Below are 11,612 nucleotides of genomic sequence, written 5' to 3'. Positions count from 1 at the left end.
CCTCAATAATGTGTGTTAAAATGAGTGAGAATAGCAGTCAATATATCTTTATATTGAGCTTTCTTCAGCTTTAAGAATATCCACTAGAAAGCTTCATTTTCGGCCACTAATTGGTCAAGTAGGTGATGCACCTACTTATGTACATCAAGCAGCTCAAAAGGTAAAACTAGGTGATGCAGTTACTTGCTTTCACCTGTGCTTAAATATTGGGCCTTGACAGATTTGGCTGTTGGGCTTAAATTTCATTTTCCTTTTCTTTAACTTAGTTTGGGCCTTAAGTGAGTCCTTTAGCATAGGCCCAAATCTGATCCATAAACCTTGTCCTTTTAAACTAGATCCATATAGCTCAAGTAGGGAATGCACCTACTTCGTCCTTTAGACTGGTCAATAAGTCAAAGTAGGTGATGCACCTACTTGTCACCTACTAGCTTAGTTAAGTCAAGCAAGCAACTCATTTATTTTATTCCATTTTCTAAATATTAATCCCTTTTTCTTTCACTTAACACTTAAGTTTCAACTTTAAGCTCAATTACCACCTTACTGTCTCTTTAAATACTCCCGTTGGAGTTAACTTGCAGTACACATGTTAAAACGTGCAAGGCATCACATCACCTTCCGAGCTAGTTTAAACCAAAACTAATCATATACGAATCATGGTCTCTCACCTATACTATAAGGCTATGTCAAGTATCACAAGAATATAACAAGCATATGCGTATTACAGGCTGTTACATCTTTCCCCCCTTAAAACATTCATCCTCAAATGTTAGCATGGTTATCCAGCCCAAACTGGTTCAAGCCTAAGTTAGTACTACTAATAATCACATAATACATATAGACTTGTACTTACTTATCAACACCTCAACTACGCATCTTCATCCTTCTCATCGATCTGAAAGAGATGAGGATACTTCAATTTCATTGCTTCTTCCGCTTCCCATGTAACTTCTCACTACAACATTTTAGGCCTACGGCCACCCCAGTAAAGTGTAGCCTAAACTAGCAAAAAGTGTGGCCTTTGATAAAAGGCTACACTTTTGGACTTTAAGAAACAATTTTCCAGGGGTGGCCGAAAGAGGCGTAACCTTAGAGTTTAAGGCAACACTTTCAAGTGTTGACTTATCAACTACGCTTAAAAGCGTAGCCTAGAAGGCAAAATGGCAACGCTTTTATGTACCTCAAATAGCAACATTTCTATCTCATACAACTACAATTTTAAGCGTGGCCTTAGATTCCTTATTGCCCACGATTTGTAAGTGTTTCCTTTTCTATCTAATATATGACAACAATTTTAAAGTGTTGCCTTTTCTATCTAATGTATGACAACACTTTGAAGTGTAGTCCTTGCCCATGTGCATACCACAATTTACAGTCCTATGGCTACACTTTTAAGTGTGGCCATATCATTTTGGCTATAAAATATTTATATGCCACAATTTCTAATTAAAAAACACCAATATTATTTTGCAATAAATAATCTCAAGCATTAAATTGGCTCATAAGTAATTCAAATATATAGATATGCAATAAACTTCAAAACATAGTACGTCTTGTGTACTTACACATATACTTATACAACAATATTCTAAATATGTGTACACAATTGTTCAAAAAGTACTCTTACAATAGTTCAATATATTCTAGCAAAGAATATATTTCACAAAATCAAACATAATGTATTCAAACTTTTACAATAGTTCAAAAACTCTTCATCAGCCACTTCAATGAGATCAAATTGACTTGTAGCGACCCTTCAAATTTGATCACCTCCATTTCCCTACACATTTAGAATTTATGACAAATCAGATTGCAACAATTATAGAAGAGGCAAAGAGTTCCACATTCCACATTCCACATTGCACAAAAATTCTGGATTTTAAATTTTTACCGAAAGATGTGGTCCAATTTGTGAAGCTGCACTATTTTTCCAACAACACCCTCATAATCACACTGTTATAAAAAAACAGAGGAGCTACAACATCAGCTACTATGTTGTTAATCTGTTTTCTTTCATCACCTATGACTATCCATTGTTGCTGTATGCTCACACTCAACATTAGCATCTTATTTCCACTCTCTTATTTTCTATTCCCCTATCCTAGTTTTTAAAAGTTTTAGTCATTCCTAGTTGAATTTACCAAAAGCATATCATGCACACATGCCGTATGCTTCCTTTGCTAATTTCTCTAAGATATAAACTTCAATTTGCTTGATGATGGCCTAATAGATCTTCATGTTATGAGAGAACAGATGATACTAAGACCAAAGTTTCAGGGAATGCATATCCATTAACTTACCAGAAATCTAGAAGTTACAACTTACAAAAACCTTTCTGGGTTTTTTATAATTTCCTTCCAGAAAATAATGCTTTGGAAGGGACACAAAATGAGTCAGCTGCTTGTTGAGTTGAATTTGAAAAAGACATACAAAAGTAGATGTTTAGCTATATGAATCCTAGATGTTAAAGATAAGCATGGAACCTTCTAAAACAACAACTATAGATCAATTCAAAATTAGTTGCTTTAGCTATATGAATCCTCAATATTCATTTTTATTTCAAACCCTGATGGATTTCCAGATTCCAGATTTCCAGATTCCAGATTTCTAGATTTCCAGATTTCTAGATTTCCAGATTTCCAGATTCCAGATTTCCAGATTTCCAGTGTGCAACTTTAACAGAAAAAGTGTGTAACTTTAACAGAAAACTGTCTATCAAACTGCACCTCCAGATCTTGTCCCGACCATTCTTGCGACTCAAATTCACTACCAGCCCATGGTTTCTAATCAACCAATCTAGAAACCCAACGCAAATGTAGAATTCACATGCTCATCTACTTGGGATCAGATTAGAGAGAAAAGGAACAAGCTCACAATTTTGGTCAACAACATTTCAAGTGTTTCTGCTGCTATTAACCAGTAAAAGACACCATTGATCACATTTTTTTGGCAGGGCACTTTGCTAGAAATATCTAAAATATCAGTACCAAGCATGGACTGCCGGATGGAGCCACAACTACACATACAAATCAGCAACCAAATCTACTATTTCTACTCATAATAACTATAATGATCTTGTTGTGCAAGATCAAACTAACAGCCAACAAGAACAACTAGACAGAGTTGAGGAAAATACAATTGAGAGGTTCCAGAGGAGAGAAAGTGAGAGAAATGCCTTAAGGAACCAAGAAAATACCTTTTGAAGAACCGAATCATGAATTGACCCTGAAGAATGTGGAATATTTTTGCCTTTTACAACTTGTGCGCGCTAATTGCATCAACAGGTGAAATAAGATTAGATCCAACAACCCCTGGTATATCTTGAACATTCAATCTAGGGTTGTTTTGCAGCAACTGACTGAAAAAATGTCATATTTCTACTCTCATTTCATTCATTTTTTCATTCATTTCTTCCTTCAGAGAACTGATTTCATTAGCATGCTTTTGTTTTAGCTTGTTAATTTCTTCATATTCTTTTAGAGAACTTGTTGTCACTGATCTGCCATAACACCTAAGTCGGCCAGGCTGTTCATTTCCAAGCACTGCCCTAAAGGCATCATCAGCTGTTTTCCCAGAAAATTGTGTAATGGACATGCATAATATGATGTATTTATCGTAAAACTATTTATATCATTGGACAAGACTAGGGAGTTAGCTCACTATATGTTCTTCCATTAAAATAAAAAGCAAAGCAAACTTAATATGTAATTACTTATATTGACTTGTCAATTTTTGCTTTATTTTAACGTCATAATTTCATTAAATTGGTGTGTTTTTTTTGGGAGGGGAAAGATATATTTTCAAAGTGACTCATAACCAGACGTTAGAAAATCATGTACAAGCACATGGCAAGCACCAAAGAAATGAAAGGTACAAATCACACGATGTCAAAATCACATAGAAATTGAAATTACTACAAAGGAATTGATTGCCTTTTGTCTTTCTCCTACTCATGATGTGGATAACAAGTGTGCACTTGTTGTTATTACAAAATGAATTTCCCTTCATAAACTATTGTCAACCATGTATACTATTGGAATTGGAGCACAATGTGAACAAAAAACTTGGGAATTGAAACAATAAACTGACCACAAAAGCATATCAACAATGAAAGATGGATAGCCATCCCACACTTTCCACCCCCAAAAAAATTGAAAAATAAGATGAGAGTAAAATAAAAGAAGCTTTTATATAATCATATGAAGGCTACATAGGATTGTTACCTTGAATATCTATCAAAAAAATGATATTTTGAATTGATGTTGCATTAGAGACTTTAAGTGCTCATTCCTCTTATAAAATTACAGTTACAATAGATAAACCTATTGATATTTTTTACTTACAAGACTATGGAAGTAACATAGCTGTTGATTTCTTCATAAGACAATAGATAGATAGATAGATATCACAGGCTATAACCATATGCAACCTATGAGATTATGGGAGAATAAAAGTGTGCGGTAACAATGCACATCCCCTGAGAGCAATCTAACATTTAGCAGAACAAAACCAAGTACTCCAATGCACATTCCAAAAGACAAGATCAGGAAGAGAAACAACAAACAAAACTTTGAATGACAAGTAGGGGAATAACAATAATGAATACAAATTCTCGAATCTTTAAAGAGATATTCATCAGACCCGCGAAAGTAACTAATTAAGAAATACATATCTCATATTGAATCAACATCAACAAAAAAGAAACAAACTAATCAAAACAGCTTTAAACAGTCACAATATCACTCTTAAAATAGAAGAGGCGAAAAGAGTACTATGAGGTAAATGACATTACCTTTCTTCGGGCAGTGAACTGGAACGAGACGAGCAGGGAAACGATCTTCACCACGAAACTTGAACACTAACGACATATGAGAATTCTGGGCAGAATCTCGAACTCGAACAAAGCTTGGGAAAACTGATCTGCGAAACGAATTAGAAAATGTAATACTCTTATCGACACTTAACTCTCCCTGCCTTGAATGTGTTTCTATATATATATTTTAACTATTTTCTTCAGTTGCTCTAAATTTTTTTGCTCAAATAAATCCCAACTTTTTTCCAACACCTAACAGTGAACTGAACTAATGAAGCTAAATTACTAGCTACACTCCCAAAATCGTATAAAAACACAAGAATATCAAAACTCTAAAGCTAAAATTTAGACTTTCAAATATAGAATTTCTTACCTAATAAACCCTATTCCAACAAAATTTGTCTGAAATCATGTTCTTCAGTGAGAAATTTGAGAGAAAACCATGACAGAGAGACTAATTAGCTTCAGTTCATCTTGCCAACAACCCCAAATAATCAATTCCTTCTTATTCCTCTTCTAAACACAAAACAAAAATCAACCACTTCAGCTAACAAGAAGACTGATTTAGTACTTAAGCTTGACGAAACAGGTATTGGAAAAGAGAATCGTACTTACTCTTCAGCGACTTCAACTCTTCGATGACTTCAACTCTTCAACTCTTTAGCTCGTCTTCGACGACCTCAACTATTCAGCGTCTTTTTCTCACAAATCTATATCGGAGAAGAGAATCGGTTCTTTGGTTCTTCACCTCTCTTCACTTAGGTTCAGCTAGCTCAGTGAAAGAGGAAAGCGTGAATGAGGAAAGTGAAGCATGAAAGACTGATTAATGTTTATGATTTATTAATCTTATTTTTTTTGGCCAATAAAAAATGGGAAGGAGAGTTAAAAATATTGGAGGGAACATAAAATTTTAGTGAAAATTTTAAGGCCACACTTATAATGTGTTGTTTTTTCAATTATAAAATAGGACACTTTAAAAGTATGGCCATATATGTAAATAGGTGTTGCCAATTATATCATATTGTAACAACACTTATAAAGTGTAGCTCATACCATTAAAGAGTACACTTTTGAAGTGTTGCCATTATTATCGTGCTAAAAGGTAAACACTTTGGCTACGCTTTAAAAGCGTTCCCAAAACTACTTTAGGCAACACTTTACAAACGTAGTCCAGAATTAGTGTTGCTGTAGACCTAAAATGGTGTAGTGTAAATAGTGCAGAGGGTAAAAGGTCCTTTCCTAAGTTTGGTATTATTACAATAATTTCGGTCAAAGTTCGAATATATTTCAGACTTTTTTTCTCTATACAATAGCATCGAGACATGAAACACCGGATGAACTGATGAAAGCTCTTGTGGTAGCTCTAACTAATAGGCTACTTGGTCAACTCTTCGAATAATCTTATATGGCCCTATATAGCGTGGACTCAATTTTCCTTTTTTACCAAACCTCATTACCCCTTTCATTGGTGACACCTTCAAGAACACCCAATCCCCTATAGAAAATTCTAGTCCTCTCCTTCTAACATCCGCATATGATTTTTGTCGACTTTGAGCTGTTTCTAGCCGATGCTGTATCACTTTAACTTTTTCCATAGCTTATGAACAAGATCTGGCACAAATAAGGCAGTTTCACCTTTTTCGAACCAGCCAATTGGGGATCTACATTTTCTACCATATAAAGCTTCATAAGGTGCCATTTAATACTTGAATGGTAGCTATTGCTGTATGCAAACTCGATCAATGGCAAATGATCATCCCAACTACCTTTGAAGTCCAATATACAAGCTCGCAGCATATCCTCAAGTGTTTGAATTGTACGCTCTGCCTGACCGTCTGTTTGAGGATGAAAGGCTGTACTTAAATTCACTTGTGTTCCTAAACTCTTCTGAAATGACTTCCAAAAATATGCAGGGAATTGAGCTCCCCTATTCGATATAATAGAAATTGGCACTCCATGTAGATGAACTATCTCTTTAATATACAACAGCGCATATTCTTCGACTGTATAAGTACTCTTGACCGGCAAGAAGTGCGCTGATTTGGTCGGTCTATCAACAATTACCCATATAGAATCAAACTTTCGAAATGAACGAGGCAAACCAGTGACAAAATCCATGTTGATCATGTCCCACTTCCAAATTGGAAGTTCTATACACTGTATATAACCTCCGGGCATTTGGTGCTCTACTTTTACTTGTTGACAATTTGGATATTGAGCCAAGAATTTTGCAATGTTCTTCTTCATGTCCCCCCACCAATACATTTCTTTCAAGTCATGATACATTTTAGTTGACCCCGGATGGACAAAATATCTCGAATGATGCGCTTCCATCATAATCCTCTTTCTTAATTAATCTACATTAGGTACACACAATCTGTTTTGTCATCGAAGTACTCTCTCTTGCGTAAGCTCAAATGCCTTTGTCATACCCTGTTGTACATTCTCTTTAAGCTTTAATAGAATAGGATTAGTGTACTGCTTCTCTTTCACTTCCACTACTAATGAGGATTCTGCCACATTTTACACAATAACCCCTTCGTCTGGAGATTCAAGAAGGCGAACCCCCAAGCTAGATAGTTGACATAGATCCTTAGTTATTCCTTGTCTTTCCACAGACTGCCCATAAGTGCTTGCCATTATTTTACGACATAACGCATCAGCTACTATATTTACTTTCCCAGGATGATACAAGATATCAATGTCATAATCTTTTAATAACTCCTGCCATCTTCGCTGCCTCAGAATTAGGTCCTTTTGCTTAAAGATATACTGCAAACTTTTGTGATCAATGTATAGGTCAACATGAATTCCATACAAGTAGTGGCGCCATATCTTCAAAGCAAATACAACTGCTGCTAGCTCTAGATCATGAGTTGGATAATTTTTCTCATGTGGCCGCAGCTACCTTGAGCCATAAGCTATTACTTTACCATGCTGCATCAATACACATCCTAGGCCCACTCCCGAAGCATCACAATACACTGCATTACCCTTCTGTTCCTTCTGGAAGTACTAATACAGGTGTAGAAGTTAATTTATTCCTCAGCTCTAGGAAGCTTCTTTCACATTCATCACTCCACTGAAACTTGGTTTCTTTGTGTGTTAACTTTGTTAAGGGTGCAGCAATGGAAGAGAATCCTTCAATGACCCTTCTATAATAACTTGCCAATCTAAGGAAACTACGAATCTCCATAGGCATTGTAGGTCTTGGCCAGTTTTTCACGGCTTCTATCTTCTAGTTATCAACCCTATTCCTTCATCGGATACAATATGACCTAAGAATGCCACAGATTTTAACCAGAAGTCACATTTAGAGAACTTTGCATACAACTTATGATCACGAAGAATTTGTAAAACCTGCCGCACGTGATTAGCATGGCCCTCTTCCAATCTTGAATACACCAAAATGTCATCTATGAATACTATCACGAACACATCTAAAAATGGCTTGAACACCCTATTCATCAAATCCATAAAAATTGCTGGTGCATTCATTAGCCCGAATGGCATGACTAAAAACTCAAAATGACCTTACCGTGTTCGGAAAGCTATCTTGGGTATATCTTTGTCTTTGGCCCTCACTTGGTGATAACTTGACCTCAGGTCGATTTTTTAAAAACACCTAGCACCTTGTAACTGATCAAACAAATCATCAATTCTAGGGAGGGTATATTTGTTCTTAATCGTTACATTATTCAACTGTCGGTAGTCGATACACATTCTTAACGAGCCATCTTTCTTGCGTACAAATAAAACTGGTGCTCCCCATGGGGACATACTAGGCCTTATGAATCCTTTTTCTAATAAATCTTTTAATTGCTCCTTCAACTCCTGTAATTTTGTCGAGGCCATTCTATATGGAGGGATGGATATAGGTTGAGTATTTCGAATCACATCAATACCAAACTCTACTTCTCGTTCTGGAGGCAAACCCAAAAGATCTTCAGGAAATACATTAGGAAATTCATTTACCACTGGAGTAGATTGAAGAGATGGTGGCTCAAGATCTATATTTTTCACTCTCACTAGATGACATATGTATCCTTTGGACATCATCTTCTTTGCCTTAATATAAGAAATAAATTTACCTCTTGGTGTCCCAATATTACCTTTCCATTCAAGGATGACATCTTTTGGAAAATGCAAATACAGCATCTTAGTTCGGCAATCTATCGTGGCATAACAAGAAGCTAACCAATCCATACCCATTATAACAAGGCCAGCCAATGTATCACGATCACAAACAGTTACAATGCTATTACGATAAACCCTTCTAACTATAATAGACTCACCAATCGGTGTAGACACTTCAAATGGCTTCACTAATAATTCTGGTGTTCTTTTGTACTTTTCAGCAATCAATGGAGTAACATATGATAGTGTAGACCCCAGATCAATTAATACATATACAATATGTGAAAATATGGACAATGTACCTATAACCACATCCGGTGAGGCTTTTAAATTTTGTCGATCCCCGAGAGCATATGTTCGATTCTGAACTCCACTAGAACTAACTGCTCCCCTAGCTCCTCTACCACGACCAGTAGGCATCTGTCCCCTACCTAAAGAATGTGCTGATGATGAGGATGCAGCAACTGATCTAGTAGGTTATGTCACACCACCTACACCCCTATAAAGGAAACCTCTCATCATATGACCTGGTGTACCACACCAAAAACAAACATTTTTCCCAAACTGACATCCACCTAAATGATTTCTTCCACATTGTTTACAAGACTGTCGAGGAGGTCTTGATTGGCTCATACTTCCTTGCTCTTGATACCCCGCTGTTCGTGAACCTTGGCTTTCACCTCTTTGCCCAAACTGATTGCCCCTAGATTCTTGAAACTGAGGTGGGGCACTATCTGTAGAGTAGGAAGATGATGGCCTAGGCGGTCTATTAAAGAACTGAGGCCTAAACTCACCTTGGGATGGTGTAAACTGCCCCATGGATCTGGCCCTCTTAGAATACCCTGTTTCTGACTCTTGTGTCCTTCTTCTTTGCCTTTGATCCTCCAACTTTTGCGCAAAAGTTTGCATCGTTTCTATATCCATATCTTTATTAAACGAAGCAATGGTACAGTCTCTAACCAGATATGAATCTAATCTATCAACATATCGATGAACTCTATCCCCCATAGTAGCTACTACATTAGGAGCATACCTGGCCAACGAATTAAATTTGAGACTGTACTCTCTCACACTCATACTTCCCTGGTGGAGATTTAAGAAATCCGCACGGGCCTCTCGGATCTCCAATGGCAGGTAATGGTCAAGGAATGCCTTTTTGAACTCTTTCCATATAGCTGAAGGTGCATATGTTCCCCTAGATTGCTTCCAAGCTTCATACCATAATATAGCCACAGCCTTTAATCTATATGCTGCTAGCTCGGGTGCTTCTTTACCACTTACATCCATAACATCAAAAGTTTGTTGGATCTAATCTATAAAATCTTGTGGATCTTCATTAGGATCTGACCCGGTGAATGATGGATGGTCCAATTTAAGGAAATCATGTATCCGCATGCCAACTGCTCTATCAACACCACTAGTACCTGCAGCTGGACCTTCTTGCCTTTGGCCATGGCCAGCAACTATACGAGTCAATAATTGGACCGCATTCCTCAAATCTTGCTCGGTAGCATTAATAGGGGGGTTTTGAGGTGCAGCTTCCATCCTTAGATCTTCTGGAGATAGAGGGGTCGGGGAAGTCTGTGAGAGAGACTCATATTGAGCCTCACCTTGAACAGCTTGACTATGTGGTGGTTGGCTGGTCCTTTCTTAGGCAGCCACATCTACTCGCTTACCAGTACTTTTGCTCCTTCTCGTAACCGGCATCCTTGCTATAGTAAAACAATTTAGAAATTAGATATGATTCGCCTATAACACTGGTTCTATCGCACGATCTAAGAAATGAAAGAAATGAGACAACTCCTACATGTCCCGTAGCTTTCTTTTTATAAATGTGGTGCATAACACATCCATAAGCAAGACTCTACAAAGACACAGCTTTGTAGATTCCCTAGGATGACTAGCTCTGATACCACTTTTGTCACGTCTCAAACCGTATTAAAACGGACAGGCACCTTATGCACTAAAGGCCCGAGAGAACCAATATGTAACATGTGCATACTATGCATATAACTATGACAATCTTGTGACAAGTTCACATAGGATGCAGCGATATGAACCAACATAAGTAGACCCAAAACTTATATACAAGACTTGGCCGTTGAGGCCACAACTTGTTAAGACGCAACTGAACCATAAACATAAGCCTACAAAGCCTCTAAAAGATAGAAAACCTTAGAGTAGGTCAGGACAGACCCCGCCTTACTCTTAAATACGATACAATACCCAAAATGAATCTACGAAGGACTCAGTAAAGTTACGAATCAATCTGGAGCTCACCAAAAGTAGTTGAGTGTGGTGTGCTCCTACCGAGGAGGTCTACTAGCTGAAGTACATCTGCCTGCAGCATGAAATACAGCGTCCCCCGTGAGGTACGTCTGTACGAGAAAATGCACTGCATATTTAAGGCAATAACATATATAAAATAAGAGTTCGAATGAAACCAAGTTTCAATATATGTGTGGATAAATCAGAACAGAAGACCACCTTTGTTAACTCTGGTGGGATCATGTATGTTACATTCTTGTCTTTACCTTTCTGTGTGATATGATCTTTATAAGGCATGTGATACGAATGACCAGTTAATCAGTGGTAGAAGAGGATGACCCATGATAGACATTTTAACCCTTGGGATACGGTCCTCATAATTACACAAATTGGGATC

At 37.1% G+C, this 11,612-nt stretch overlaps 1 long non-coding RNA gene across 1 annotated transcript; it reads right to left on the bottom strand.

Annotated features, from left to right (window-relative positions):
• Positions 1 to 1,606: 1,606 nt before the first annotated feature.
• LOC107060782 (uncharacterized) lies at positions 1,607 to 3,245 on the bottom strand. Its single transcript, XR_001473522.1, has 2 exons — positions 3,194 to 3,245; positions 1,607 to 1,777 (listed from the first exon to the last, which is right to left on the bottom strand). It is a non-coding gene; the product is annotated as an uncharacterized lncRNA (long non-coding RNA).
• Between the last annotated feature and the right edge of the window lie 8,367 nt (positions 3,246 to 11,612).

This window comes from Solanum tuberosum, unplaced genomic scaffold (assembly GCF_000226075.1).
Source record: "Solanum tuberosum cultivar DM 1-3 516 R44 unplaced genomic scaffold, SolTub_3.0 scf00007, whole genome shotgun sequence".
Lineage (NCBI taxonomy): Eukaryota > Viridiplantae > Streptophyta > Magnoliopsida > Solanales > Solanaceae > Solanum > Solanum tuberosum.
This window is presented reverse-complemented; position numbering and strand designations above follow the sequence as displayed.